Source organism: Lissotriton helveticus, chromosome 2_1 (assembly GCF_964261635.1).
Source record: "Lissotriton helveticus chromosome 2_1, aLisHel1.1, whole genome shotgun sequence".
NCBI classification, from domain to species: domain Eukaryota; kingdom Metazoa; phylum Chordata; class Amphibia; order Caudata; family Salamandridae; genus Lissotriton; species Lissotriton helveticus.
The window spans coordinates 1,249,315,439-1,249,342,257 of NC_136059.1; positions in this window are offsets into that span (position 1 = coordinate 1,249,315,439).

Sequence of the window (26,819 nt, forward strand, 5' to 3'; positions counted from 1 at the left end):
TTCATTTTGGTGTTTAAATTAAGATAAAACTACACTCTATTTTTCGAAATTGGTGTTGGATTTCTCTCGAGTCATGTCAATTACTTATCATCCATGTTGGTTCTCTGAAATGTTTAACACATGTTCCTCTAGTAAAGCCTGACTGCTCTTTGCACTCCACCAGGACTGAGCTAAGGATTTATTAGTGTCAATCCAAGGATCATCTTTGGGGTATTGTGATAATATTACATGGTGAGATTACCCAACCGCACCACATAGTATTCCATTTTCCTACAGAGTGTTACATGGGCTCCCTAGTGCTTCTTTTAGAATGCGCTGTTCAATGAATTTATCAATGAGAGCTTAAATCCCTTCCTCTGATTCATGAGTAAGTTTGCATTGCGGAGTTAGATGACACACTGCATTCTGTTTTATACTAATCTGCACTTTTGATCAATCCGATTTCTTTTCTTGAAATATCATAAACCACCTTGTTCACAGTATGCTTTACACAGGAGCTCTTGTCCCAATAATTTAACTGGACTTGTTTCACTGATGATAAATTCATGGTCATTTACAATTGAACGACTCTTCACCAGGACATTAGTGGACAACTTCTTAGTCACTTGTTTATTTTGTATGTCTACAACTTCTGTTCCAAGAGGGGTAGGTTGGGAACCTTCACCAGCCTAACCGTGGAGTGGTTAGCACCTGTATCAATCAAAAATAATACTGGATGACCTTTCACTTCTCTTTCCACAAAAGGGCCCTTCAGGACTACCTCTAGAAGGCACCAAGGTTACAATCCTCCTCTCCCTTAGACACCATTATAGTCGAACTTGATCGTGTAGGAGCTTCTAATGTACCTGCTAATTGTACAAAATTATTAATTATCTGTGAAGGTTTTTGTTGAAATTTGAAACTCTGTTGGAAACCCTGCATATTATTTTTTATGGGCTGTTGCATTAATGGAGCCAAAGGCATATTGCTATTGAACTGCATAAGACTCTACATGTTCTGCACAAAAGCCAATAGGGACGGCCACTATTGACTGTATCATTCAATCAATCAATCAAATAAACTTTACTCGGTTTTACAACAGAAAACCATAAAAGTTACACAAATACAATGCATAAAAACAAAGACACATTAAAACATGATTAAAAAGTCGAACCCGCTACAAAGTTATACATAAAAACTCAGTACCCAGCCACCCCAAATTCCTTGAAGCGTTAAAGTGCAATGTGCCCGAGAAGCATAACTTTCTATTATATTTACTCAATGGCGCAAGTTAGACCTGCTAAAATAATAGATCATACCTAGAGCGACCATTGTCTACACATCCATACAGGCCCTGGATTTCACAGAAGCTTTTAAAAACCCTACTATAAAACCAAGGCAGTCCTCTTTCAGCAGTTGAAGAAACATAAGGGCAGGACGAGCCTGTCTAAAATGCATTCTTTTTAAAATGGGAACCAGAAAATGCCTTTGAGGGGTTTCATACAACTCACATAAAAGCATAAAATGCAGCAAATCCTGCGTAAACTGCCTGTTGCAGCCGCAGGGAGCTAGCACTTGACCTCTACTGTATCCCGTGGGCCTCCGAAATCTGGTTAATAAAAACCTCTTGGGTGTTGATAGGACCTGATCCAGCGCTCCTAATGAAAAACCAACGCTACCTATCTCCACAATACTCAACATTAATCATGAATCATTTATCAAGGCCCATAAACCAATGAGACAATTTTTGAGCGACTGAATCACGTGACCTAATGAATCAGAACTATTCACAAAACTATCTATACATTTATATACAACTGCAGTATAACGTTGCTTACCATGGTTTTTAATCATTTATCATTTTAATTAAGTCACTAAGGTAAATGGATCAACTGATGGTAACAAGACCATGAATAAACAAGACCAGCTTGTCGTTTCAAAATCTTATTTATTAACTTTATTACTCAAAGAAAGAGCTTTTTCGATTAAATCTTTATTTTATTAGCAAATTATCAGCAGCATTTTATTGAGGAAAAGGCATATTAGACTGGCAATTCAAAGCAAAATCAGTCAGTATGATTTAAGTAAATAAACAGTTTCCATCCCCTAAGTTCTATTTCCCTGTCTAAAACTCGCTCCACCTAAAAAGAATAGTCATTAAAGACTGCTGTCCTTACGTGCGCCAAAGAGTCCAACAGCACGTCACGCCCTTCAGGAATCGGAAAGCGAGAAAAGCGCCCTCCTGCCCATGGGGCTAGGTTTTATACCTTTCTAACTAGCTAATCTACAATAAAAAGTACATTTTCTTTGCCATCCAGGATTCTCATTGGCTGACTAATGTCAGCTCATGTCAAGTCATCACCGTTTCCATACCAAAATCGAGCCTTTTCTTTGACTCTATTGTCCAATATTTTCATGACTTTTGGCTTCCTTCAAAATGCAACATTTCACGAGTTACAGTCCGTAACTTCCTCAGCTTGGCAAACTTGCCGCTTCCTGTCCTTGAATCTGTCACTCCGAGAGCACGTTTAGCACAGTTCATTTTATTTATTTTTCGGACAAACGTCAATGTGGTAAAACTTTCCACTTCTTTGTGCAATGGCTCTTCACGACAGGATTCCAAACACCATCTATACAGGCCTTAGGCCTCTTTTCCAAAAACTGTCATTTAAACAAACACAAAAGTTTAATTAATTAGAGAATTGAGACCCATTCTGTTACCCACCCCCTTTGCTAATTATTAACCCATTAATTTATGTTACCTAGCTGTGCACACAAAGCTGCATTTTATATCTACCTTCTTCTTCAGGAACTGCTGGAACTCTTTTATGCGTTTTTGTCACGAAAAGACATAACATAAGCACACAAATAAGCACATGCCATTTATTAAACAGCCGCATTTAATACTGACAAAGACAATAGACAAGGTTAGTTTATTATTTTCCACGTACTTGCAATTGCAACATAAAGCACATAGGTTAGTCCCTCGTGTTGTGTAATGCATTTTAAAACTAGGTTGATTAATACTTTTCATTACAAACTTATTAATACAGTTACAATGTTATGGAAGTTTAATTTTGCGAGTCAGAATAAAATTTCACTCTGCATCTCGCTCCATCAACTCCCTCATCTGCTGATTTCAAAATCACCAAACTACACCCAAAAATTTAGCTAAATTTTAACCCTTGAACATGTTTTGGACATTCACAGTATTAGTGTTTCTAAACTTTTGATTCTGCTGTTTGCTTCTAACTCTCATATTGGGATCTACGAAACTCTTCTAATTCTATTTCTTTTTCCTGTTCTTTTCTAAGTTTGTAAATTCTTTTCTTTTCCCTTAGATATTTCTTTCTCTTGTGTAACATGCAACTAACTTTTAGCAAAAGTATCACAAAGACTATGACTAATAAAGGAGTCAGTATTTTGCCTAAAATTGAACTACCAATCTCTTGAAACCATTTTTTGATTGCTGCAAATCTTTTGCTCAAACGTTCTGAAAAATCCTCATCTTCTAAAGGTTCTATTTCAGTATGTAACTCAGTAATATTCTTAATGTACAACTCAATGTTCTGGCTCATGTCTGGGATATGTGTACAGCAATGCTGAACATGCAAAATTCCACAGACTCCTCCCTCTTTAGCCAGCAGAATGTCAAGTGCAAGACGATTCTGCATTACCATTGATCTCATGGCAATAAGTTCTGTATTAACTAATTGGAAACCACTAGCAGTGTCAGTTGATAATCTATCAACAATTGTAGACATTTTTCTGATTTTAACTGCATTCAGGGTTATACCCACCATAGGTATTACTGCACCAAATATGTCACCCAAAATTTCTGAAAAGCTTTCCCGTCTGAATCTACTCAGATGATTACTAATTTCAAATGAACCTTTTGCATTTCTATCAACATGAAAAAAAATTGGAAAAACTAAACCAACAAAACAAGTCCCATACCAGTGGTCAGGGAGATTATAATAAGCTTTATCCCCACATACAAAATAAATTCCAGGAAAAATTGGATCTTTACCACCTTTGAATCCCCATCCACCTAGGATTTGATAAGTATCTTCGCATTGACTAGCACCTACAAAATAATTGTCAAAAAGCGTATTGTCTCTTCTAATACAAAGCTTCACACTTACAGGTTTATCTATGTGAATAGCAACATTCTCTGTTCTACCATTGAGCTTTTCATCCTCAATCTGCCAAAACTTAGATTTGGTTTGTTTCAGCATTATATTACGTTTATAAATTGCCCTTCTCTCTTTAACCATATTTAAGAAAGATTTTTCTTCCGACCTCAACTTGCATGTTAGATTGTTTCTAAAAGCATACTCATAAGTAAGTTCATTAGTTACTATGAAAAATTCCCTCATCTGTTTAGCATGTTTCAGTTTATTCAGGCTGTTGTCAACTTTTAGATTAGCAAAAATCTCGTCGTAATTAGAATAATAATACTCTAAACGACCTGTTAGGTAAAATAAACTAGCTATTACACTACATGTGATGCCATAAATTAGAGGAAGCATATTGTATGTAACCCCTTCCGAAACGGAAGCAGGTAATTTCACACAAATGTAACAGTCTTTTACATTCATCACTTTAACATATTCAGATAAAAGTCTTGAGAAGGTATTACTAGAAAAATCACCAACAGATCTATCTTGGTGGATCTCTGGCTTGTGATCAATAACTCTGTTAGTTTTGCCTACTGCACCATGGTTATCTTGTTTAGTCATAGCTTTACTTGTCATATTAGCTTTGTACAACTCCTTGTCAACTCCAAAAGGGAAAATGACAGCTAAAATTAACCAGACCAAGATTAATAAAATCACACAAATAGAAGGCATTTTGCAACATTTTCTTAGGATAGAACAACTTGAATTACTATTAGTAGAAGGCATCTTTACTTTAAAATAAAAGCCTTACAAAAAAAAAATCAAAAATTTCTAAATAAACACACCCCCCTATTTATTTATTTTAAAAAAGAAAACCCTACTTTCTAACAGCTTTTCTTCGACCTTACGTCTTCCATCAATGTGTTTTTCCAGCTAACACAATTTCTTCGACCTTGTGTCACCTAACACAATTTCTTCAGCCTTGTGCCAAATACAAATTCAACTTTTTACAGAAACAAAATCAATCATTGTCACTTGTGTCATCTAAAACCTCCTGACTACTACTATTCACTTCCACTACTGGTGGAATTATTATATAAGTCCACTCAGGCGACTTATATTTCTGATTTGGTTTTATCACTCTCTTTGCCTTACTGCTAATCACTTCTATTTTCTTCCCTGCTTGATTTTTCTTATCTTAACTTGCTCCTTTGATCTGTTCACTAATTTGAATTTTAGACTTTTGTTTTCATTTGGCCAGTTATCACCTTTCCTTGATCATTTCTTCTTTGGCTCAGTTATATTACACTCCACTCTACAAGCTCTTTTTCTTGGTCTTTTCACTTTGAATTCATCATCACTTTCATCACTTTCACTCTCTGTGATTTCAGCTCTAGATTCAGGTACTTCTTTACTCGGCAGCTTCACTCTGTTAGGAACATTATCCTTATAGCTGGTACTTGGTAATTCATCTCCTTCTTCTTCTTCAATTACTTCCAATCCACCAGTTTCAGAATTTTTGTCCCTTCTTCCAGAGCTTCCAATCTGCTTTTCAATACTCTCCTGATCTTGAATTACTTCTTGTTCAGACTCTTTTTCTGCTTCTTTTTCTAGCAGATCTTCATCATTTTCAGGGTCTTGTATCACAACCTCTTCAATTTCATCATTCAATGCCTCATTCGCATTTGAATTTTCTTCCAGATGTCGACTTTCTTGTCGATCTTCAAAATCTGGATTTCTTTCAGGTTCTTCTTCAGAGTATGAATCAGCTGTAGTGTCACCTTCGTCAGGATTTTCAGGTGGTGGTGCACGAATGGTGTGACTAGCATGAATCCATCTCTTCAAACCTTTACAGTGGCTCACTGGTTAGAAGCGGCAGAGCCTGAAGCAGAGGGCGGCCCGGGACCAGGGTTCAATTCCCGTCGCAGCAGGGTCTTGGGTCAATGTCCGCGGACTCGATAATTCTCGCCTAGGTGCCTAAGCTAACCATGGGTCCCACTCTGTAACTCTGGGCAATAGCTTGCTTAATCTCCACAACGGCCCTATCAGCGCTGGGGATGCCTGGCTTCACCTTGGGGGTGCCCAAGAGGGACCATCTCACAGGGAAAGCCAGGACGGGTTCCCCAGCGGTATACAGCGCCAGGACACTGCGTGATGGAGTAACAGTGCGCTTTACAAGTATACATTTACATTACATTTACACTTCACTGCATTTGTTGTGACAAGTATCACCTGTCTTGCCTTTTGCCACCTGGGTACTAGGCAGTTTCTTCTTCGGTGTACTTTTGTCCTCACCCAGTCTCCGGGTAACAGTCCATGAGCTTGCTCCTTTTCCTTAGTAATCACTTCAGTTCCCACCTGATGGAACACAGAAGTCACCACGTCAGATAGGTTCTTGCAATATTCCAATATGACGCTATCATTAATGCTCAATAGTTTGTCAACTGGAACAAATGCTTGTCTCATGACTCTGCCCATGAGTATCTCATGAGGGCTTAAACCTGTTTTTCTATCTGGAGTACTTCTCAAAGACATCAAAACAAGTGGAAGTGCATCTGTCCACTTCATTCCTGTAGCTAAACACATTTTTGCTATTCTATTCTTAATTGTGCCATTCACTTGTTCAACAACACCTGATGATTCTGGTCTGTAAGCACAGTGTAGCTTTTGCTTTATGCTCAATGCTTCACAAATCATTTGTAATAATCTGTTTTCAAAATGTGTGCCACGATCAGTCTCGACCGTCACCAGAAATCCATACCTTGGAATGATTTCTCTTAAAAGCAATTTTGCAACAGTAACTGAATCATTGTGACGTGTTGGGAACGCTTCCACCCATCTCAAAAACAGACAGATTATCACCAGTAAATATCTCAACTTGTTGTGGGGTGGCATGTCAATAAAATCAAGCTGTAATCTTGTAAAAGGACCACCCTCCCGTCCTATGGTTCCCATGCTCACATCTGTTTTTCTGTTTGGATTGATCTGTTGGCAGATCAAGCATCTCTGACAAAAAGATTCTGCAATTATTCTGAATTTTGGATTGTACCATGTCTGCCTAAACAACCTGATCATTGAATCGCTCCCTAAATGTCCTGGACCATGATAGATTCTTGCCATGTCAGCAATCATGCAATCTGGCATAACAGGTCTGTCATCTTTGTATACCCAAATTTCATCTTCTTCTCGCTGTCTGCAACCTGCTCTTAACCATAAGTCTTTCTCCTCATCATCTACCTCATTTTGTAAGTCTTTTACTCCTTGCCATGTCTCAACTACAGATGTTAGCATAAGTGAGTTCAAAACATGTTCATTGTCTTTTTCCCGATTGATTGACATATTATTCTTGGCACAGAACTTCGCGATTTCATTAGCATAGGCATTACCCTTCGTAATATAATCCTCTCCTTTTTTATGCGCTGTACATTTCACGACAGCGATTTTCTCAGGTAACTGAATACCATCGATCAATCTTTTGATCAAATTAGCATTCCTTATTGGAGTTCCCGCAGAAGTTAAATAACCTCTTTGAGACCAGAGCTGACCATAGTCATGGACTACGCCATATCCATACTGACTGTCAGTCACTATGGTAACTTTTAATTCTTTTGCTCTTTCACATGCACAAATCAAAGCAATCAATTCTGCTACTTGAGCTGAACGAATTCCTTTGAGACAGGATGCTTCAACTACATCTGCAACTGTACAGACAGAATATGCTGCACTCAGAACACCTTCATCAGTTCTTAAACATGAACCATCAACAAAATAAACAAAATCTGATTCAGGTAATGGGACGTCTTTAATGTTCTGCCTAGGTTTGGTGCAATATTCTAAAACATCCAAGCATTCATGATCAATGTCATTTTCGTTTCTGATTTCTGCTGCAGTACCATCAGGCAATAATGTGGAAGGATTTAAATTCACACACCTCGCAATCGAAACGTTATCTGATCCCAGAATAACTTTTTCATATTTTGTTGGCCTGTTACTTGTCAGATGCTGTGTTTTACTTCTAGTAAGAAGAATTTCAACTGAGTGGGGAACGTATACTTTTACAGGAAATCCCATTATTATACCCTCACTCTGTTCGAGACTTACACTTGTTGCAGCTACTGCTTTTAAGCAGCCTGGCAATGCTTTTGCAACAGGATCAAGAACTGTTGAGAAATAAGCTATTGGCTTTCTCAGTTTTCCATGTATTTGAATCAGAACTGATAATGCACAACCTTCCCTTTCACTGCAATACAGCTCAAACTCCTTCTTATAATCTGGCATTTCAAATGCCGGAGCTTCACACAAACTTGTTTTTACCTGTTCAAAAGCTTCTAATTCAGTTTCTGTTAGGGTAATTGGGTCTGTTATGTCTGCTTTTGTCAGTCTCTGCAAAGGTTTTGCAATTTCTGAAAATCCACGAATCCATTGAGGACAATAACCAACCATTCCTAGAAACATTCTGATTTGTCTCTGTGTTTTTGGAGGTTGCATTCCCTGAATCATTTTTATTCTCTCAATTGTTACTTGCCTGATTCCTTTTGCAATTCTGTGACCAAGATATTTTACCTCCTGTTTGCAAAACTGTAATTTTGCAGGAGACACTTTATGTCCCTCATCTGCCAGATGATTCAAAAGAGTAATGGTATCTGTACACAGTTATCTCGTGTTTTTGCAGCTACAAGGAGATCATCAATATACTGCACTAATGTTGATTTTCCAGGTAAATCTAGATTTTCCAAAGATTTCTTTAACAACTGATTAAAAATAGATGAACTCTCTGGATACCCTTGAGGGATACGACACCATGCCAAGATACGCTCTTGGAACCTGAACGCAAACATTTGTTGGCTTTCTGGATGCAATGGAACAGTAAAGAATGCATTACAAAGATCTATAACTGTATACCATTCTGCATCATGCGGAATCTGATATAGAATTACCACTGGGTTTGGTACAACTGGGCAACATGGAACAACTATTTGATTAACTTTTCTCAGGTCTTGAACTATCCTAAAAGTTCTGTTAGGCTTTTTAATTACCATAATCGGTGAATTACATGGACTGATTTCAATTTCTTTTAGAACACCTTGTTTTATGAATTTGTCAATTACAGGTATAACACCTTCAATAACATCTGCTTTCATTTTATACTGTGGGATGTTTGGGAAATCTACTCCTTGTTTCACTGTTATTTTTACTGGGTCTACATTTTTCATTAAGCCCATTTCATCTCCTGTCAAATCCCAAATTTTAGCATTGACTGTCTCTTTTAATTCTTCAGGCAGATTATTTTTATCAAATGCAGGAAATAATTCACTTTCCTCTGCTTCAACCATTAACATTGTTAATCTGTAAAGCCCATCTTCCTCTTGAGTTTGGAGCTCAATACCATCCGGTGAGCAATATATTTTACAATTCATCTTACATAAAATGTCCCTCCCTAACAGGTTTACAGGACTGCTGTTACAAACTACAAATCTATGCTTGTCTTTAAATTTGCCAATTTCAACTTCAACTGGTTCTGATAAATCTGTTTTAATTTGTTGATTAGCTACGCCAACTACTTGGATGGTATCACCAGAGAGAGGTAGGTTTTCTATTTCCACTGATCTAACAGTAGAACGGGTAGCACCTGTGTCCACAAGAAAAGTGATTTCTACATCATTCACTTTACCATTTACAAATGGACCTGATTGGTCTACCTCAAGAGTGACTCCAAGCACACACTCTTCCTCCTCTCTCAGGCACCGTCATAAGTAATCCTCAGAATCACTCCCTCCATTTTCTTTCATCCAATATTGTTGAGAAACATTTGACACATTCACTCTTTGTGGTCTGTTTACCTGTTCACCTCCGCAGAATCCTGTTTCTGTACTGTATCTCTGCACATTCACACAGTTTGGAAGTGGCGGTTGTGGAATCTGACTTTGCTGATTCACTATCTGTCGCTGTGGCTGTTGCTGCTGATTTATCTCATTCTGCATCTGTGGATTTAATGACGCCTTTTTAAAATTTATGGGCGGATTCTTACATTTGCGCTTCCAGTGTCCAGTTTCGCCGCAATTAAAACATGGGAGTTTCTGCTTTAACTCTTTAATATTCCCTATCAATTTTTGCTTGTTAAAGTTACCTTTAAATATACCTTGATTCTGATGAACATTTTTATTTTCTAAAGTTGCTATCTGTTGTTCAGCCACTTTTACCTGAGCCCACGTAGCCTTTTCTTTTAGCTTCTATTGTTTTGCATCTATTTCATCACTACAATATTTTGCTTTTCTCAAAATGTCATCAACTGAAAGTGATTGCCAGCCAACTATTCCAGATCTAATCATTTCAACAATTTCAGGTCTTAAACCATATACAAACCTGTATATGAAGTGGCTAATATCCTTCTCACTCAGTTTTTCATAACCACTGTATTGTTTAAATACTAGCAATAATCTTTCATAGAATGAATGTACTGATTCTTTTGGCTCTTGATTTGTTCTGTCTATTTTAACCCAATCCACTTCTTTTGGGGGAATCTTGTTTTTCAACCACACAATTACCTTATCATACAGATTCATAACATCTGGTGAAGGAGCTCCTGTTATTCTATCTCGAGCAGGTTCTTCTTTGGGCCAATCTGTAGAGATTTTGCATTCTGTCCAAAGATCCGATGGGACAACAATGTCAAAGAATCCATCAAGATGAATCCACAGAACTTTTGAGACCTTAACAAATCTGTCTACCTGTCGATACCATTCAACGGGCTTTTCTCTCAGCTGAGGAAAATCATTTGTGAACAGTAAAATGTCCTGTCTTGTCCATGGAACATGCACATATCCACCTCCTGCTATTTCTCTCATTGGGAACTGATTTGCTACTTCCCCTCTTTCTCTTCTTTCTTCCTCTCTTTTCTTTGTCCATTTTACTCTCCATTCAGAATTCTATGTCAAAACAACCAACGAGTCATACGAACAATCTCCTCCATCGATGAGCAAAAGGGTTTCGCAAGTAGGAGGTTACAGCATTCCTAACTGCTATAAAAGACAGCCCGCCAGAGGAGAACCCAGGCCCGGATCCACTGTAAAGCCATCACTAACAGTAATCTCCTGGAACATAGCAGGGATTAGCAAAATCTGTAAAAATGAAAATCTAAAGTGGTTTCTGGAAAGCGGAGACATAATTTGTCTGCAAGAAACTTGGACCTTGACCTCCACTCCTCTGGCCGGGTATTACGAACTTCAAGTACCAGCAACAAAAAGGAACATATTCGGTCGACCAGCAGGCGGTCTATCAGTCTTTATAAAAAATTAGTGTCCCGTCGCCGCCACCACCATCAATGTGAACTCCCTCGGGCTACAAGCTATACAGATAAGAGGCTTGAGCAACACCAGTCATCCATTCAACCTGCTGGTACTAAATTGCTATATCAATCCCGCACAGACCCTAATGAAAGACCAGCTGGAGGCACTGGCACAAAAACCAGAAGATCTGCTAAATAAATATAAAGCACATCAGGTCATTCTAGCTGGGGACTTTAATCTAAAAGACTTAGATAAATCGGAAACTCTTCCTCGGGGATCGGGTAGAGGGGCCATCCTGCAAGACCTCTATTCAGCTATAAACTGACTTCAACCCACGCACTGAAAAGCGCCCACACGCCCGCTTGGCAGCCCCGGCCCACTTTCCGGAACGTGTCAAGAATCGAATATATTATGATAACTGGAGAGTTGGCAGACAGAATGACTGACTTTGAAATCGAAAACCGGCAAGAAAGTGATCATAGGCCACTAAGAGCAACATTCCAGCTGGACAAACCGACTGCCGCCTTCTATAAATCCATTGGGGAGTCAAGTGGTGAGGAGATACATAGCGTTACGCGGAGGATCAAATGGTCAAACAAGACAGAAGAGAAACTCCAAACTTGGCTGGGCCAGGCACAGGAAGGAAGTCTGCACAGAGAGGACCCACCCATAACAGCATGGGAGCAAATCATTGAGGATTTACAAAGTAAACTCTGGAACCCCAAATCACAAAATATAATGACTAAAGCGCAACCTAGCACTGGAAACACCTGCCCTCAGGATATACGAGAACAAAAAAAATTCTACGCAAGGCGCTCGTAGCAAAGAAAAGAGGGGGTAGTCAAACAGATGGGGCATTGATACCTGCACTGAGGGCCTCCTTGAGGAAGAAGATATGGGAATACAAAAAAGCCACCATGGAAAGCAAATGGCTTAAAGTTTTCTCCCTCCTCAAACAAAAGAACTCAGCACAACTTTGGCGATTCATCAACCAGCTGAGCAATCGAGGACCAAGAGAGAAAACGGGGTACCCGAAAGAGATTGGATCCAACACGTGAAACAGCTATATGCAATAGATCCCACTAATGAAGATCCATCCACAGACAAGGCGGAGCCAGCTGAGGAAGTCCTCCAGATCAGTACAAATCCAGAAGCTACAGTCCCGAGCCCAGGAAGGAACGCAAGGGGTAGCAGCTCCCAGGCCGCTGCTGAGGACATTACACCAACCTGGATAAACACCCAACAGGTTATTAAAACTATTAAGCGCATGAGGAACGACGGCGCCCCAGGGCCCAATGGCATCCCAGCACCAGTCTTCAAAAAGGCACCTGACTTCTGGGCGACTCTTTTAACTCCGCTCTTTAACCATACTTTCTTGTCTGCCACAACCCCCGACTCCTGGAGGGGCTCTATACTGGTTCCAATTTTTTAAAAAGGAGACCGTCTAGAACCATCGAACTACAGGCTTATTGCCCTGCTTGACTTGGAGGCCAAGGCATACGCACGCCTAATACTTAATGATTTAGAAAAATGGGTCGAAAAAGAAAACATAATTCCTGTGTACCAGACTGGTTTTAGGTCCCAGGCGTCCACAATGGACAATGTCCTGGTGCTAGCACATCTCTCAGCCCAGGCAACCTCGAAGAACCACCCACCACTATTCTGCTGCTTTGTGGACTATAGCACCGCCTTCGACAAAGTGGACAGAAAACGCCTATGGTGGAAACTGGATAAGTGGGGGATACCACCGAATCTTCTGAAGGCAATTAAGTCACTATATGAGGCTACCTGGGTGCGGGTTAAAACAAGCGCTCGGACGGTTTCTCCCAAGATAGGCACAGAAAATGGGCTAAAACAAGGGTGTGTGCTGGCCCCCATTCTATTTAATTTATACACAGCAGACCTGGGGGAGGCCCTAAAAGGAGCCAGCCTAGTAGCCCCCAGACTAGGAGGTGAGAGGATACCAGTCCTACAGTATGCCGATGACACGGCTATAATGGACCACACGAAGATCGGCCTACAAAGAACACTAACTGCTTTAAATAAATTCAACATCGCCAACAGCTTGGCTGTCAACCAAGGGAAAACAAAGGTCATCATCTTTGGGTCCTATCAGCGGAAAAGGCAAGCACAGTGGCAGCTGGGAAACACTCAAAAAAAAAACACTCAAATAAACTCGGTGGCCTCTTACAACTATCTGGGGGTTTGGTTCTCGGAACGGGCCAAGGCCAATATACATCTAAATCATCAGGCCTCCAAAGCCAATAAGGTAACACACTTGCTAAAACAACTAAGTCAGAACCGGATCAGTCTATCTGCCAGCCCAATTCTGATAGCCCTACGAGCAAAGCTTCTCCCTGCGATCTCCTATGGTCATCTGGCCTTTCCTGGGAAGTTGGATGTCCTTCTCAACTCAGCCCAAGTGAAGGCTAGACCAGACTTGATTTGTCAGGGGGAGCTCATAAAGCTGTATCTAAGGGTACTAAGGGCCCCGGCTAACTCCCTAAAACACCACTTGAGATCGATCTTCGAAGGGCCAGCCTCGATATGGCAGACCAGGCTGGAACACGCAATCAATGCTTTGAGGATCGAGGAAGAAAACATTCCGCGGCAGGACATCCCACTGAATGCATGGAAGAGAGCCGTCAACAAACAAATTTATGAAATCTCTTTTGACCTCAACCACAAAACCCTTCGTCGAAGTCCCCATTTGGACCCTTTAAACAACTTGTACATGGTAGGAAAAGCTCAATCATACCTAAGTGAGGCTCTAACAACTCATGCCTGAAGCAAAATTCTATACATGAGGCTGACCACGCTTGGGATAGCAGACTTCAACCCCGCATGGGCTCAAAGAGGGGAACCCACATCTTGTAGGTTATGCACCTACACGAGGGAATCTTGGCTGCACCTCCTCTGCTGCTGTCCTTTTTTTGACAACGATCGACGGCGACTGTTGAGCCCAATTTGCCTCACTCAGAGCATGAAACGTTGCTCCGAAGCATCAGCCTTGTGTTTCTCAACTACCAACACAATGACCCTAGCGAGATTGGCGAAATTTGTCCACCAAATTAGGCTAGCCCTAAAAGCCAATAACGAAAACATCTTAACACCTGGGAATTCAATGCCCAAAAGCAGCGAACGATAGCTGAAGTAACATTGCCACGTCGTAGCATTGACATTGCCCTCCCATGAAAGAAACGTCCGTCGTCAAGACTAACACCAAGGCACATATGGTTGGACAAAGGCCATCTACATGGGACTTAGATAGGGGCGCCGCACCCCCTCACTTTACTCTGCTTTCTTTTTTAACTCGCTTTTTTTTTTTAATTAGCACACCAGTGCATCTTTTATCAAGCAAAGAAGCTCACAAACACAGTTTTTTGTATTCTCTTCTTTTACTGTAAACATTTTAATTAATTGTACAGTTAATAAAAAATTCAATTCAAATACTCTCCATTTACTTAATTCACCTAATCTTTTTAGAAACACAATCAATTCTTTTACATGAATTATTCTTCCTGTTGTATTCAGATTCTCAATGTCTTTTTCGGTGAAATCCACTCTGTAATGCTTTCCCAAATTTTTCTGCCTGCTCAAATCAACTTCTAATTCAACAGCTATTTCTTCTAATTGTTCATACTTGGTTTTCGTTTTCCATTGTATGCTTTTACAGATAAACAATAATTCATCATCCTGATATAGCTTTAAATTGTCAGGTCCAATTGTGCCAATAATCAATTCCTCTAAATCTTCTTTCAGTTTTGCAACATCAAGTAATTTAAATTCTGATGTTTTTGGGGTTTGCGTTAAATCTATTTTATTAATGCCAGTTGGAGTTTTACATGTCGGACTTTGATTAAAAGTTAAATTGGGCATCATTGCTTTCTCTCGGTGAATTTCTGATAAATCTGAATAAAATTTTTCAGCCACTTTCTGAATTTCTGCATTTAATGGAACAGTTAAAGCTGAATGTCTAACTTCCCTTTGATCAAATACTGGAAGAACAGATCCAGTCGTTACTGGTACTGTTACTGCTTCCATGCTTTTAGTTAACTGCTGTATTAATTCATCTTTTGATCGAAAATATTCTGAGGTATTTGGTGTTTCCTCACATCTTTCTGTTCTCGTTACATTTCTTGGGGTTTCATTTCTCTGAACTGGGGTTTCAGGATGATTTCTATTTTCTCCTGATATACTAGAATTAGTTCTGGTTTCTACTCTTTCAGGAGTTTTTGCATTATTCTGATTTAATCTGGGTGATGTCTCTTCAATTATTTCTCTAGGAGGAGCACTTGGAGAAGTTTCTGGAGGAATTCTCGGGGAAGACCATGAACAAACTGGTTGATAAGGTGGCGGTTTCTGTTTTGTAATATAAATCTCTTCTAAAACCGCATCTTCTAAATCATTATCTTCAGCATTATTATTTTTCTTGTGGGCACTCTTTTGACCAGTAGCAGTAGCCTCACCAAATCTAGCTGGATACAGACCATCACACATGTCTGCATGTCTCCATCGACGCATTCTATCCTCATGAGTTTCCCTATTTATGTCCAATCTAGTGCCTTTTGTTACACCTCTGTTTTCTCGTTCCAATTCAAACTTCTCATCTTCCCATTCAGCTACAGCTTCGAATTGAGTAGTTCTAGGCTTTGGTAAAAGTGTCATAATTTTTTCTCTTAAGTTTTTCAAAACCTTAATGTTAAATGACCGATCTTCCGGCCATGCTAATACACCATCATTTTTGGTATATTCCATCCAATTCTCAATCCAAAGGCAAGTATGATAACCATATTCACCTAACATATAAGCTGCGGGTGTTTTGTACTTATGAATTAATCTTCCACCTCGCGTTTCAATTTTCTTTGCAGGTCTAAATACATTTTTCAATTTCTGCAACAATGAAAGTTTCTTTTCCTCTTTCATGTAATAATAATTCATGTTTTAAAACAATTCTGCTTGCTTCGGAAAAGATCGTAAATATTTCCTGTTTGTTCCGCAAAACCAACCAATCTGTGCGCGAAACTCACCAACAAGCCAATCAGGTTAAGCTACGTCACTATTCTGCTCAACCAATAGAATTACTGCTTTTCAGGATACGCCAATCAGCTGCAAGTCTCCCTAGTCACATGAGCCAATCAGTGCGCGAATACTGTGACGAATGCTAGCCAATCACAGTGCGACACCAGTGACGTACACTGCCGCTGCAGCTTCGGACAGAGAAGCTCCGCTCCGTAAACTCACCCCTCCTTTACAAAATATTTTCACAGCGCCATTTTTTACAAATCTTTTCAATGGAATTCAGTTAGTAACTACGGAAAAACAAACCATTTGTCTGTTTCGCTAAAATAAAGTGATAGCTTTTTCAGTCATTCAAGTATTCTTTTACGTGAAATAGACGACGCTATTCTCACAGAATGTTCAATCGTTGATAAAGTAAGGCTACTCTACCCTTCTAACAGGTAATAACAAACTTGTTTTTCCTCTGAATGCACATAAAGTGACAATTCAAAGTTTCACTCGATCGTAATTACAAAATCATTTACGCACATTCAAACGGAGAAAACCCTAAGCATGCTGTCATGAATCTTAGCAGGACTTTAACCCACAGAAACCCTCACTCGCCAGTAAGAATAGACAACGCTTCCTTACCCTTCACACAAGCTTGGATAAATTATATTACTCTTTTCCACAGTGAGTTTTAGAACAGGACAGATGTCCCTACACTCAAAAGTTACGATTTCATAGACAATCCTCACTATACATTCTACCTTGCACACCTAAAATCCCTAAACTTGTGCTGTACGTCCACAACACTAGTGATATATGACAATACCACTATTTTGAAACAGAACAAATGAACTGTGCAACTTCACCTGTTACACTACACTTATGCCGGCAAACCAGGAATTTTCACACTGCTGGAAAAAACCTTTCAACTACATATAACAACTGGACAAACTTAACATGTTTTAGACCTCAATCCTATGTAATTACCATGTAGCATGTCCGTTACCATAGTAACCATCCTCTGCTACCAAGTTATTTGATCCAGCGCTCCTAATGAAAAACTGTCTCACCAACGCTACCTATCTCCACAATACTCACCATTAATCATGAATCATTTACCAAGGCCCATAAACCAATAAGACAATTTTTGAGCGACTGAATCATGTGACCTAATTAATCAGAACTATTCACAAAACTATCTATACATTTATATACAACTGCAGTATAACGTTTCTTACCATGGTTTTTAATCATTTATCATTTTATTAAGTCACTAAGGTAATTGGATCAACTGATGGTAACAAGACCATGAATAAACAAGACCAGCTTGTCGTTTCAAAATCTTATTTATTAACTTTATTACTCAAAGAAAGAGCTTTTTCGATTAAATCTTTATTTTATTAGCAAATTATAAGCAGCATTTTATTGAGGAAAAGGCATATTAGACTGGCAATTCAAAGCAAAATAAGTCAGTATGATTTAAGTAAATAAACAGTTTCCATCCCCTAAGTTCTATTTCCCTGTCTAAAACTCGCTCCACCTAAAAAGAATAGTCATTAAAAACTGCTGTCCTTACGTGCGCCAAAGAGTCCAACAGCACGTCACGCCCTTCTAACTAGCTAATCTACAATAAAAAGTACACTTTTCTTTCTTTGCCATCCAGGATTCTCATTGGTTGACTGATGTCAGCTCATGTCAAGTCATCACCGTTTCCATACCAAAATCGAGCCTTTTCTTTGACTCTATTGTCCAATATTTTCATGACTTTTGGCTTCCTTCAAAATGCAACATTTCACGAGTTACAGTCCGTAACTTCCTCAGCTTGGCAAACTTGCCCTTCCTGTCCTTGAATCTGTCACTCCGAGAGCACGTTTAGCACAGTTCATTTTATTTATTTTTCTGACAAACGTCAATGTGGTAAAACTTTCCACTTCTTTGTGCAATGGCTCTTCACGACAGGATTCCAAACACCATCTATACAGGCCTTAGGCCTCTTTTTCAAAAACTGTCATTTAAACAAACACAAAAGATTAATTAATTAGAGAATTGAGACCCATTCTGTTACCCACCCACTTTGCTAATTATTAACCCATTAATTTATGTTACCTAGCTGTGCACACAAAGCTGCATTTTATATCTACCTTCTTCTTCAGGAACTGCTGGAACTCTTTTATGCATTTTTGTCACGAAAAGACATAACATAAGCACACAAATAAGCACATGCCATTTATTAAACAGCCGCATTTAATACTGACAAAGACAATAGACAAGGTTAGTTTATTATTTTCCACATACTTGCAATTGCAACATAAAGCACATAGGTTAGTCCCTCGTGTTGTGTAATGCATTTTAAAACTAGGTTATTTAATACTTTTCATTACAAACTTATTAATACAGTTACATTGTTATGGAAGTTTAATTTTGCGAGTCAGAATAAAATTTCACTCTGCATCTCGCTCCATCAGACCCCATAAGATAAGGTTCCATTGTCTGGGTTGTTTTAAGCATTAAAAACATACGAACACTTGGTTTCACCATCTCATGCGCCTCCCTGTCCAATTTCCTTAAGGTCAAGAAGGCTTCCCTAATTATTTCCACATCCTTCTTGACAATGGATTCAGGATTACAAAATCAATCAGCGCGCCCTACCCCTTCCAGGCTGCTTTTAATCTATTTAAGCCAAGGAATTCGGGATGCATTATCGAGTGACATACACTCTCTTAAAATTAAATGGTTAAGAGTTAAATCTTTGTTCAGCCAGCACCTCAGCCAAAAGACCAAGGGGCGCAGCGCAAGGACATCACTTAGATAGGGAACCCCCAGTTTCTCATGGACTGCTAAGTTAGAGGTTCCGCGCGGAACACACAGTAGGCGCTTCAGGAAGTCATTCTCAGCCACCTGGAGGGAATCCTCAGCAATATAATCCCAGATTTAACTACCATAGGTAGCTATGGCCAAGCTTTTGGCTTGATAAAATTTCAGCATGGCTCCTGTTGGTTTCTTCCTGATTTAATCGCAAAATTAAAAATTGCCGCATTCACCCGGGCCAGGTCCCCCTTTTTAGATTCTGTGCCATCTAATTCAAATTCTGCTGCATTTGAGGAGCCGCTTGTGACTTACTCTGAAATCTATTTGGATTAAACCTACAATTTTTCCCACAGATGTGGCATGGGCCATTTCTTATCCGTATATTATTAGTATTTTGATCAGGTATGTTGTTAGTAAAGCTTTTCCCCTTCCACAAGGACTACCATTTCCACCTTGCACATATTGTACACCATTGCTTTAAGCATTAATACTCAGAACACAATCACCAGTACCAGACCCAAACCAAGGTGCCTGAAACCCACCCTGTCTATGCTTTAAGAAAAAGATCATTGGAGCCACCATCAATTCTTCCTTCGTTTTCTTCTCCGCTTTGCAACAATCATTACAATAATTCACATAGGCCATTAATTCACCAAGTGGTTTGATCTGCCAACACATCACACTTTGCTGAATATGCAAACTAATCTCCAGGCGCAATCCCAATACATTCCTGAAACAAATCCAGGAATGCCTTATTTTTGGGGTCTTCAACTCCATTATACTGTCAGTAAATCTGCATCAATCGCTCATAATACACTAGCCCTGGAATCCAAGGATCCAATAACATTTTGGAACATTGTTGCGACTGGTAGTAGCGAGGGTCGGACCCCCCTGGATGTGAACATAGTGGCAGAGAGTTGGGTCTCCCACTACCAAGCCTTGTATTCTCCAACAACAGATGACGGTGCCACGGTAGCTACATCTCCTTCCACAGTGCTTACCGCAGATTTTGATTCCCCACAAATCTCCCTGGCTGAAGTGGAAATTGTAATTAAAACAAATTCCTATAGGTAAAGCCGCAGGGCTTGACAATGTCCCAGGAGAGTTATAAAGTAAAGAGCCTAAAATGTGGGCTCCCTACCTGTGGCTGACTTTTAATGCCATCCTAAAAGGGATGAACTTGCCTAAATCGTGGCTGGGGCTGAGGTAATCCCAGTATTTAAGAAGGGCTGTCCTTTTCAACCCTCTGACTATAGACCAATCAGTCTAATAGATATATCTCAAAAGGCCTTTTCAAGGATCATTCTTGATCGAGTCCAGACCTGGCTGTATGACAATAAAATAATGTCCCATCTACAGGCTGGGTTCAAAACTAAAACTTCGACTATGGACCAGATATTCAGGCTCCAACTCCTTTATTGGAAATCAGTAGTATCGGAAGGGGGGAGCCTTTATCTGGTCTTTTTCGACCTGCCAAGTGCCTATGACCTGGTTCCCAGGGAGACTTTGTGGCGAGTGTTGAGAGAGTTGGGGATACCCCCATATCTCCTAGAGATTATTATTCGGCTCCATACAGGGAATTATGCCAAAATTAGGTATGGGAAAAGAGGGGACCTCACTGCTCCAATCTCGGTAAATAGGGGAGTTAGACAGGGGTGCGTTTTGGCCCCCACATTATTTTGCATCTACATCAATGGTCTGGTACACGCCCTGAGCCAATGCAAGAACATCGATGCCCCGAAGCTGGCTCGGGGCTGTGTGCCAGCGTTGATGTTCGCTGACGACACGCTACTCCTGTCTAAGTCCCCTATGGGGCTACAGAGAATAATGGATGGATTCTCACTCTTTTGTAAGAATAGGGGGCTGGAAATAAACATACAGAAAACTAAATATATGGTTTTCAACCCCAAGAAAACGCTTTATCCCGGCCCCCACCTGAATGGCTCACCACTAAAGAGGGTTAGCGAATTTGAGTACCTGGGGGTTACCCTAAATGAAAAAATGTCCTGGGGGACTCAGGTCACAAAGGAAAACCTTAAACTAACCCAAATCTCGGGGGTCTGGCCAAAGTCTTCAGAGATACCCATCATAAACCCATGAGCCCTGTCTTAAAAATTTATAAAACACAGGTGAGAAGTGCGTCACTGTACTGTGCTGAGATGTGGGGGCACTCAAATATAAATCCAAAGCTGATCACCAAAAATACATTTCTGTCATGATTTCATCGCTTAAAAGGGTTAGACAGCCGGGTTAGTTTGTGGTACTACATCTCCCAGAACACCTAGCTTTAGTCTTTTCTCTCTTTCCTTCTTTCTACCTATCACTGGTTTACCTTCTAGTCTCCTCCTCTACACCTATCCGCTGCTTGTCACCTGAATCAATGGTGGAAACCGCTACGGCTTTTGTTGTATGCCTGGAACCTCGAGAATTGTGTTTGTAGTTTGGAGGCACGAAGAAACCTCTTCACGGAAAGGAAACGCGCTTCAGCGTGTCCATGACCTTTGAACTTTAGTCCGGCAGCCGGGGATCCGAGTTGCTGGAATTTGTATACCGCTACTAGTGAATGTAGTGCTGGCAACGTGGGGTGTTTTTTATATGAAATTCGGTTCCTTAACGGAACATTCTTTTTGTTTCCTGCGCTTGTTGGGGCCCCAACATAATCTGCAGTTAAGAGAAAAGCGTCGGAGATTTACAATGCCAGCAACGTTATCACCGTAAAGGAAGGTGAGAGCTTCGTTTCGGTGAACTAAGGGAGCGTTTTCCCTTGATTGACTATTACTCTCCTTTCTGGAATCCGTTGGTGAAGTAACTAGCGGCAAGTTTGGGACAGTGTATTCGAGGTTTTTTTTTGTCACGTTGGTTTTTTCCTTTCCTTCGTGGAGCCGTTGAGAGGCTCGGATTACGTCTCCATGCAGCCTTGAATACAGACACCAGGAAGTTACAAAGATACACAGTGGAAGGCCAAGAGACAGTGGTCAGATAAGTAAAGGTCTTACTACCTTTTGATGATTGGTGACTTGGCTGTTCCAGAACTGTTTTAGGCATTACGGAACAAGGAAGGAATTGTTTTCTTTTCAATTCTTTATTTTTTCCTTTTTTGTGTCTTTTTATTCTTGGATATTAGTGGCAGTACATATAGTGAGTACACACATTGTATATAGACTATATTGCAAAATTTCCTATCTGCTCACAGGCTAAAACCCAACATCAAAGAAGCAGTGGTTTATTGCGGCCCATACCAACACCTCCACTACCGTGGCACACAGTGTCTATGGACTTCATTGTTGAAATGCCTCTCAGTTTCGGTAACAACACTATCCTGGTGGTTGTTCACCATTTAACCAAAATGGGTCACTTTATAGCCCTAGCTAAACTGCCTACGTCTGGTGAATTGGCTACTATATTCTTACAACATATAGTAAGGTTGCATGGTATTCCATCTGTCCTTATTACAGATAGGGGATCCCAATTTACCTCTAGATTTTGGAAGGCTTTATGTGATATAATAAGGATTGATGCCCGTCTGTCTACGAGTTACCATCCGCAGACAGACGGTAAAACGGAGAGGCTCAATCAAACACTAGAGCAATACTTGCGGTGTTTTACTTTAGAGCAGGACGATGAGTGGAGGACGTTGTTGTGGACAGCTGGGTTTGCCTACAACAGCGCAACTCATTCATCGTTAGGATGTTCTCCTTTCTTTTGTCAATTGGGGTATAATCCCAATCTGCTACCTTATGAGCAACCTGGATTATCCAATCATCCCACTATTCAGGAACATCACGTACACCTCAGAGCAGTACTAAAGGAAGCCAAAGAACATCTGGAGGCAGCCAGAAAAAGGGACAAATTGTATGCGGACAGGAAAAGAACTCCTGAGCCGTAATACAATGTTGGGGATAAGGTGTGGTTGAGCACCAAACATCTGAAGTTTAAGGGCAACATCAGATTACAACCTAAACATGTGGGGCCCTATTCCATCCTTGGGGTGGTCAACCCTGTGGCCATGAGATTAGAACTCCCGAAGGCCTGGCGTGTACACCCAGTGTTCCATGTTTCTTTGTTGAAACCGTATCTTCATGGAACCACGGCTATCTGTGCCTCCCAGAGCAATTGAGGTGGAAGGAGAGGATGAGTATGAAGTCAGGGCTGTGCTTGATTCCAAACGTATGAGGGGCTGTGTGTACTATTTGATTGATTGGAAAGGGTATGGTCCCGAGGATCGCTCATGGGAGCCAAGGTGTAATTTGCATTGTCCTGGGCTATTGCGGCGTTTTCACAGTTCCTACCCTTCTAAACCTGGTGGTCCGCCGAGGCGTCGGCCTTAGTGAGGGGGTTCTGTCATGATTTCATCGCTTAAAAGGGTTGGACAGCCGGGTTAGTTTGTGGTACTACATCTCCCAGAACACCTAGCTTTAGTCTTTTCTCTCTTTCCTTCTTTCTACCTATCACTGGTTTACCTTATAGTCTCCTCCTCTACACCTAACCGGTGCTTGTCACCTGAATCAATGGTGGAAACAGCTACGGCTTTTGTTGTATGCCTGGAACCTCGAGAATTGTGTTTGGAGTTTGGAGGCACGAAGAAACCTCTTCACGGAAAGGAAACGCGTTTCAGCGCGTCCATGACCTTTGAACTTTAGTCCGGCAGCCGGGGAACCGAGTTGCTGGAATTTGTATACCGCTACTAGTGAATGTAGTGCTGGCAACGTGGGATGTTATTTATATGAAATTCGGTTGCTTAACGGAACATTCTTTTTGTTTCCTGAGCTTGTTGGGGCCTCAACATAATCTGTAGTTAAGAGAAAAGCGTAGGAGATTTACGTTGCCAGCAACGTTATCACCGTAAAGGAAGGTGAGAGCTTCGTTTCGGTGAACTAAGGGAGCGTTTTCCCATGATTGATTATTACTCTCCTTTCTGGAATCCGTTGGTGAAGGAACTAGCGGCAAGTTTGGGACAGTGTATTCGAGGGGTTTTTTTGTCACGTTGGTTTTGTCCTTTCCTTCATGGAGCCGTTGAGAGGCTCGGATTACGTCTCCATGCAGCCTTGAATACAGACACCAGGAAGTTACAAAGATACACAGTGGAAGGCCAAGAGACAGTGGTCAGATAAGTAAAGGTCTTACTACCTTTTGATGATTGGTGACTTGGCTGTTCCAGAACTGTTTCAGGCATTACGGAACAAGGAAGGAATTGTTTTCTTTTCAATTCTTTATTTTTTCCTTTTTTGTGTCTTTTTATTCTTTGATATTAGTGGCAGTACATATAGTGAGTACACACATTGTATATATATATAGGGTTATAGAAAGAGACATAGAGGGGGGATAAGAACTTATGTTTGTTTCTTGTGTTTCCTTTCCACAGTTCCAGATACAAACCATAGAGGGAAGCATATCAAACCTACTACCCTAGCTGTAGATGATTTCTGGCTGCCACAGTGTTTTGGTTTATTTCTCCCTTTATTTCCCTTCCCCTGTTAAGGTCCCCTCTGTTGAGTGTGTGGTTATCTACTCTCAGGTGGGACCATGACGGCGGGTGAAGGGAGAAACTAGCATCATCCTCGCTCCTGCTGTATCCGGATTTGGTAAGGTTAGTGAACCTTTCTCTGTTTTGACAGAGTGACAAGCCCACAGATATTATACGGCCCGAGCGATGGATACTACCACAGTATTGACTTCAGTGATGGAAACAATGACGGCACTAAGAATGGAAGTTGAAGCCTTTAGGGGAGAGACCCAACAAATGAGAGAGGAGATGGGAACATTACGTAGGGAGGTAGCCGGGGTTGTTCGGTCGGTTCCTACCAGTTCTAGAGGGGCTAGTTACATTAGAGATTACACTTTACCCCCACCTGTGCAACGTGGTTTCCATACACAAGCGGCAGGGATAGTTCCCTCTACTATTCAGGTCATTCAGCCAGTTCAGTTACCGCTAGCCCCACCAGAGAGATTCCTAGGGGATCCTAGGAAGTTTAGGACATTTTTGGGGCAGTGTAAATTACATTTTATGTGTAATCCCTCTGTTTTTCCTGATGATCAAGCTAAAACGGCTTTCATGATGTCTTATTTAGGGGGCAATGCGGCGAGCTGGTCTTTCCCCCTTATCGAAAGGAACGATCCAGTGTTAACTAATTTTGTGGATTTTTGCAATGAAATGCGTAAGCTCTTCGATCGCAAGGCGCATATGTTATCTTTAGACAAAGAGCTTATCACACTTAAACAGGGGTCACAAGATCTCCTAACATATATCACCAATTTTAACCGTCTTATTATCGAAACTGATTGGCCGGCAGAAAAAAGAAGCTCTTTATATTATCAAGGCTTACGAGGAGAGTTAAAGGACGTCCTGGCTCAGGTAGTACACATGCCAATTACCTGTGAGGAGTTAATTGATTTGACCGTGCAATTGGACCACAGGCTGTTGGAGCGTAAGGGTGATAAACAGAAGTATGAAGCAAGATATCCTTTCCCTAGACCAAAGGGGCCGGGAGACGGAGTCTCTGCCAGTGACATTGCCGAACCTATGCAGATAGGAGGTGTGAGGGGACCCTTTAGTACCGAAGAGAGGAATAGAAGACGCAATCAGAAATTGTGCATGTACTGCGGAAAGGCAGGACATTTCATTAAGGATTGCAAGTCCAAAACAAAGACTTTCTAAAGAGAAGACAGGAGTGTTAAAACAATACCTGCGGTGGATTACCCCTCTAGTGAGTCGGGAAACGACCTGGCTCAGACAAGATAGAGACCCCTTGTTTGAGTACAGATGATGAAGAGGTCTTCCATGCAATAGCGAACACCATGCAACATTCCGTGCCTCATATGAACGTGTGTGTCATGCTTGAGTGGCCTGGAGTGCAACCTGTGATGGTGCATGCACTTTTGGACTCCGGTGCTACGGGGAACTTTATTGATCAAAGATATGCACAGGGATTGAGAGTGCTATGCATACGTAAAGAGAACCCGGAGCCAGTGAAGGCTGTTGATGGTTCCGAGTTAACATCAGGCCCTGTGCGTTTTCATACTAGAGTTCTCATGATGCAAGTTGGACGAGATCATTATGAGCATATACAGTTTGATCTAATAGATGCTCCCCAATTTAAGCTTATTTTGGGTATGCCCTGGCTAACACAACATGACCCTGTTGTCCAGTGGGCTGCGCGCACAGTGACTCTTAGATCTGATTATTGTGCAGAACATTGTACGTGGGAAGCTGTACAGGTGCCTGCTGTGAATAATAAACCTGCAGCATTAATGGCTAGTGGAGGAGAGGAGTTGAAGGTATGCTTGCTTACCACCTTACCGGAGGCCTATTCACAATACCATGAGGTGTTTAGCGAACAAGAAGCCAACAAGCTACCACCCCATAGGGATTATGATTGTGTCATAGAGCTGGAGCCTAGGCAAGCATCCCGTGTAGTCGAATATATGCCCTCACGGAGGTTGAGACCACCTATCTGCATCAGTCTCTGGAAAAGCTATCAGAGACAGGGTTTATTTGTCCATCTACTTCCCCTGCCTCTTCGCGCCTCTTCTTTATCCCAAAACGGGAAGGGGGTTTGAGGGCGTGTATCGATTATAGAGCTATCAACAAGGTTACAAAGAAGAATCGATACCCCCT